We start from the raw sequence: 6,224 nt of genomic DNA on the forward strand, positions 1-6,224 counted from the left end.
CTTTTGTGGGGTCTACGAGGGCTGGCATGTTCCCAACAGCTCCTCTCTGGGCAGAAGCAACTTTTGTTTTAGCACTAAACCTTGTACTAAACCCTGAGAGGCAGAGCTCAGTACATGGCATGAGCACATCATCGTCCCACCCAGCCCTTGGGACCTCAGCTGATGGGGTTTGGGACATCTCCAGGGGTGGCACCCTCACAACCTTGCTGTGCAGCTTGTTCTGGGCTTAGACCACCCTTACAGTAAAAAAGAAGCATTTTTTGGCACGTAAATGGAATTTCCTGGACTTCAGCTTGTGCCCATTGCCCCCTGTGTCTCTGAGAAGAGCCTGGCTCTGCCTTTTTTACCCCCATCAGGTGCTTACAGACATCAGTAGGAACCTCCTGAGCCTCCACTTCAGGCTCTCAGCCCCAGCTCCTCCGGCCTCTTCCCATAAGGACAACCGCCCTGAGTCCTAAATCAGCCTCGTGGCCCATCACAGTGCTCATGCCTCTCCTGCACTAGGGAGCCCAGGACAACAGCTGAGTTGTTCACTAAAGCCAAAAGCTCACTAAAGCCAAAATAAAACACCCGCCCTTGCCCCTCGACCACTGGGCCCGCCACCTCGTCATTAAAGGCCGGCCAGGCCCGACGTCCCTCTGTGAGCCCCCGCTGACTGCTCCCGTCACCTCTGTGTCCTTCAGGTGTCGAAATTGTGCCCAGGATTAGCTCCTCCAGCACCTTCAAGCTCCCCAGTGCCTCCTCCATGAGGGAAGGAGTAACATTTGCTTTGTTCTAGGCCTCAGAAACCTCCCCGATCACCGTGACCTTCCTGAGATTACCAAGAGCGGCCTACCCCATTGGGTGCTCCTGCAGCCATGGGTGCCTCCCCTCAGGTCCCAGGGACTCGTACATACCCACATCCCTCCCCAGACCCAAATCCACGTGAATTTTGGCTACCCAAGCCTCATCCCTGGATGTTCATACACTGTCCCTGTCCCCTGCAAGCAGGAGGTGCGTACAGCCTACTTCAGGTTGTGTGAGCGCCTCATCTGCTTCTCCTTGGAAGAAACTCCCAGCAAAACCCTGCTGAGCCCGACCAGGAGGCCGAGCCCCCAGCAGCATCTCCTCAGGCTCCTTCCATTTAGAGATGCTCCTGGGCAGTGCCTCACGGAGGTGTTGGATCCCACCCGAATTACCCTGTCTGGGAGAGCAGCACACAGGGACCGGCACCCTCCAACCACACAGTGCCTCTCCCTCACAGGGCGGCTAAGAAAAGCCTCACCTAAAACCCAGCGAAATGCTCTTTCCTTCCACAAACAGTTTGACTTTCCACGTACGTGCGTCTGCAGTCTGGGTTTCAAAGCACGTGTTTGTTGCGCTAATATTGAATGAAAAGGGAAAGGAGAAAAAAAATAAGAATAATAATAAAAAAAAAAAGGGTGGAAAATTGGAGCTAGACGGGCTGAAAGGGCTCCAAGGGAAGTCTGCAGCAGCCGTGCGGTTAGGGAAAGTCGCAGGGCCCGCTGACGGGCTAACTGGAAACAGGCTTAAAAAAGGAAAGGCTGGGGAAGAAACATTTCCATGCTGTCAGGAGATGTTGATGCGGAGCCATCCCAGCTTTACCAGCCTGGGCTCGGCGATTACGACACGTTTGAGCCCCTTCCAGCCAGCGAGCTGGGGCAGTCGGGCTCACGCAGGCTGTGGTTTTGCAGCTTTCTCCCATCCCAGCCCCTCAGAGCTGGTGGGGAGCCCCAGGCTGTGCGGTGTCCCCGGCATGTGTCACAGCAGTGTGCTGTCACCTGTGTGGGACACACACACACCCCTTTTTCTTATAATAGGGACATTTTTTTTCTTTTTTTTTTTTTTTTTTGAGCCTGCCTGAGAGGCTGGAGGAGATGCAGCCTGCTCCTGGCATGTCCTGACCTCAGGCTCCCCGTGCAGGTGCAAAGTGCTCCCATTTACCACCCAGGGGAACAATCACTGGTGGAGGGCTGGGATTTCCCATTATAGAAAAGTTTAATCTGGGTGGAGAGGAAATAATTAATTCCCCAAGGTGTCTGGCTGGGGGATAACAAGGGGCTGCCTTCAAGCAAGGAGCCCGCTCCCCAAACCCATTAGATCCCTGATCTCTCCGGCAGCATGGGGCTCGCAGCCGGGGACATTAGGGTTTTGCAAGCTCATCGTGGCCTCTGTCACCCCCTCGTGATGGGACAGCGATGCCAAACCTCACTGGGGACGGAGCACCCGAACTGGGGGTTGCAGGGGGCTGGTTGCAGCTTCGTGCAGCCCAGCCCCATCCAGCTGCGGTGGTGGAGACGTTTGGCAGTGCCTTCACCGCCGGGCTCAGCAGTGTCCCCGAGCTATTTTTATTTGCCTGCCTGCCAGCCAAGGGCTCTGCAAATAGCTCTGTAACGTAAGGCTGGCACCAGCACCCTCAGGCTCTGGATCTGCCCTTGGATCCCTGCACACATCCTGAGTTTTGGGGTCCTGGCATGGACTGGAGCCCCAGGGCAGCCTCCCGGCAGCTGCAGGACCCCGGCACCCCACAGCACGTGGCCTGCGGGACTGCCAGGGGAAGGTTTATTTAGGGTTTGATGCTAAAAACCAGTGCCTGACACAACCAGGGCTCTGCCATGCATTATTTCAGGTGTGTTGAGGTGCTCTGTGCCCTCCCTGGCTCCCCACTTTCTCTTTGAAGCCCCTATAGTGTATATCATGGACCCACGCTGTCTAATTTGGGGGTGAGCAGCCCTCTCCCTGCAGCAAGCAGTGGGAGATGCCCACGGCTCTGTCCCTGCTTAGGAAGGAGCCGAAAGCCAGGCGCAGACAGAGCAGGGCCTGATGCTGCACCCACGGGCAGCGCTTACAGGGTGGGTGCCTGCAGGAGCAAAGCAGCATTTCCCTTCTTTCCTCTAAAAAAACCTCCTGCTGCTCTATCCCGTTTGGAGGACAACTTGTCCAGCTCAGACAGATGTCCCACTTTTGTACAGAGAACAAATTTTTTGTCCAGTTTTAATGAGATAAAAGATCATCCTGGCAACTTAACCCCTGCTTTTTTTGAAGCCACTGCCACCTCCAGCCCGGCGCAGGGGCTCCCGATGCAGCATCACCCCACGGTGGGGTGGGTGCCCCCATCCCTGTCCCCCTGACTGGCTTCGGGCAAGCTCGAGGCCTCGCAGCCATCCCAAAAAGTGCTTCCAGCCCCGTGCAAGCTCTCACTCCTCTCCTGCGAGAGCTCCAGGCCGGGCTCAGCAGAGGGAGCCACAGACTGTGCGTGCCGGGGTGCTGCCACCCAGCCAGGTCCTCCTGCCCTGTTGCTCCTCGGGGTGTAAATGGGCATGGCAGGAGCATCACCGAGCCAAAGAATAGGATCTTTACAACCAGCTCTTGTTCCCACTGCTGCTGCTTTCCTACAAAACCCTTTCCTGTCTTCCATTTCTTCTTCCTTCCATCCTCATTACTCCCGTACAGTAGCAGTCACTGCCCCCCGATTTCACCCCCCCAGTGACAAGCACTGGGGACAATGGGAGCAGGAGGGTCCCGGCCAGGTGTGCAGGGACCTCAGGTGTGCACAGCCCCCGGCTGACACCCCCATGGAGCTCCGATTCAGGTTCCCATGTGAAGTGCTGACACAGGGCTAAGGCTCTGACCCTGCACAACCTGAAAAATAGAGATCCTGCAGGCCCTAAATTCATCCCATGGGTAAACCACAACAGTGACACCAACAGGGCAGGTGTTTGAGGCAAATTTTTTGTCTCCTGGTAATTAGCACACCCACAGACCCCAAAACTGGTGATTTTTATGGCTAGAGCAGGAGGAGCGTGCTATGGCTGAGCTCTGCCTCCCGCAGCAGGTAAAAGCCAAAGGTCCTTTGTACCACTGGTTTTAATGTAAAGATAACACCCCAGGACCTTAGTCCCTGGCTGAAAGGGTTTTGGACGTGCGTGGGTGATGGGGAGGAGGGTGGGAAGAGCCTCTGGGCAACCTCAGGTGCCTCCCTGGTGCAGAGGGGACAAAGCCAGACAGCCCTGCTGCTCCTTTACTCGTGAAGCCCCGCAGGAATCGCTGCCTCTCTGGCATTAGGACACCCCAGGGAAAAGAAGCAAGACTCTAATTTGTCTTAGCACTTTTAAAATAATTTAATAAATAGGCCTGTGGAGCTCGAGGACTCTTAGAGCAGGGTTTTAACCTTTGCTTTCCTGTTGCAACTGGAGCAGCACTGCAGAGAGGTGAGGCTCTGCCTCCCCTGCAACACTCCATCACCAAGCACACAGCAAAAGCTGTTAAAAAAAATAATCCTTGCTATGCTATCCTTTGGGTTATTTCAGCCAAATTTGGTTTGAATACCACGCACAATGATTTATTTGATGTCCCTCTTCCCAGCCCAGGCCCAGGCTTATTAAAAAGGGCTTTAATCTTTTATATCCTCTTGATTACCAAACCATGACTGCAACTTTAAATACAACTGGAAGGCAAGCGTCTCATAAAGGTTATTTCCGAGAGTTCAGCAGAAGGGCTTAGCTAAAGCTCAAAGGGCAGAGCTGACTGCGGAGTCTTTCCCAACACCGATAACTCGATAGAGACAGCGGGGGCAGAAACCAGAGGCCAGGTAATGAGCAATTTGAGCTCATTAAGCAACCACGGGGCTGCTGGAAGGTTGCGATGGCTACATAAAGCCTCCAGGGTTATCAGGGCCCTCAACTGCAGCCACTCAATCACTAGGAAGAGAGATTTTTGGCTAGGAAGAGCATCTTCTGGCTCCACATCTCCCATCCACAGGCAGCAGCATCCAGTGCTCACCACCTGCATGACCAAGCTTGGTCACCAGCAGCTGCTGGTTGCACACAAGAGGATGCTTTGAGGAAGAAATATTTGGACTTGTAGATTTTCTATTTTCTCTTACAAAGCATGGTTGGCTTGAGAGCATGAAGGCAGCATGAGGCCCAGCCCCATAAAGTGCTGGGCACGAGCTGCACTGGAACCCAGAGGATGCATTTTGACAGGAGGCTGGGATATGTAAGGACACCCTGACATGACAAGGAGCTCCTAGCTCTTTGCTGGAGGGACTGATTGCCTCCTGGAGGAGAAAAGTTACCTGTACCACAGCAAAAACCTGCACCTGAAAGCAAAAGGCAAGGTGAGAGGACCCAGGAGCTGTGCCCAGGAGCTGGGACAGTGAATCCCTGATGAGCCACAGCTGTGTCACGTGCAGAAGAGATGAATGAAGACACTGGAAAGAAAATCAAGGTGAAAGAGCAGACACAAAGGAGCTGCTTGTATGGGTGGCAATCAAAAAGTACCTGAGAAGCAACCATTTCCTGAAGGTTAGCACTAAAGGTTATCAGGAAATAAATGCAGCCTGTGCTAAAAGAGATGGGATCTCCTGGGGCGTGGTGGTTTAGGGACAGGAGTTTTGTCATTCTCCTAACAGAGCTCGGTTCTTTTACAGTTTTGGTTCTTAGCCGTCTCATCCACTCTCACCAGGTTTTTTGAGCTGTAAACACTTCCAAGCTGAGTATTTTTTCACCTCAAACAGATTTTTCACATGATTACAAAACCAGGGAGGTTCCTTTCAAATCCCACACCTTAAAAAAAAAAAAAAAAAAGAGGCAGGGAATAGAAGACTTCTTGCAGAAGCATCTGTTTTGGCAGAAAGGCTGTTTCCCACCATATTTCCCATCATAATCACCAGCTTTAACATACAGCCGTGAGAAAAGCAGAAGCAGCTCAGCTTTACAACAAAGACAATTCAGAGAAGTGCTCCGAGGCTTCCCAGGAGAGCCATGTCCAAACAGAACTGCCCATTTAGAAAACACACACGAGACCGGAGGGGGCTTCCATTCATTATTCCTCCTCCGTTTGTGACTGCCACGAAGCTCACCCACACAGCGTGCTGCGCCCAGCACATTCCCCATCCCTGCCTGCAGCCCCAAAACTTCTCTGGCTGCCTTTTCCCCAGCCTGGCCCGTTTCATCTTGTCCCTTGACACAGATCCATAGGTAAGAGATTAGCAAAGTGGCTGCTAACTCACACAGCCATTTCATTTCTTCTGCCTCTCGTTTTCTCATCCAGGCTGCAGACGAGCCCAAGAAGTGTTCCCCTCTGGAGGTAGCCAGCTTTTAGGACATGTTCACATGTCGGTGCAGCCACAGCTCCAACTGCAGCAGACACCATCTCACCCCTTGAAACTGCCTGGCAATGTAAAAGCAAGAGTTAAGCATGAAGAGACCTCAGAAGGACAC

This window comes from Anas acuta, chromosome 5 (assembly GCF_963932015.1).
Source record: "Anas acuta chromosome 5, bAnaAcu1.1, whole genome shotgun sequence".
NCBI classification, from domain to species: domain Eukaryota; kingdom Metazoa; phylum Chordata; class Aves; order Anseriformes; family Anatidae; genus Anas; species Anas acuta.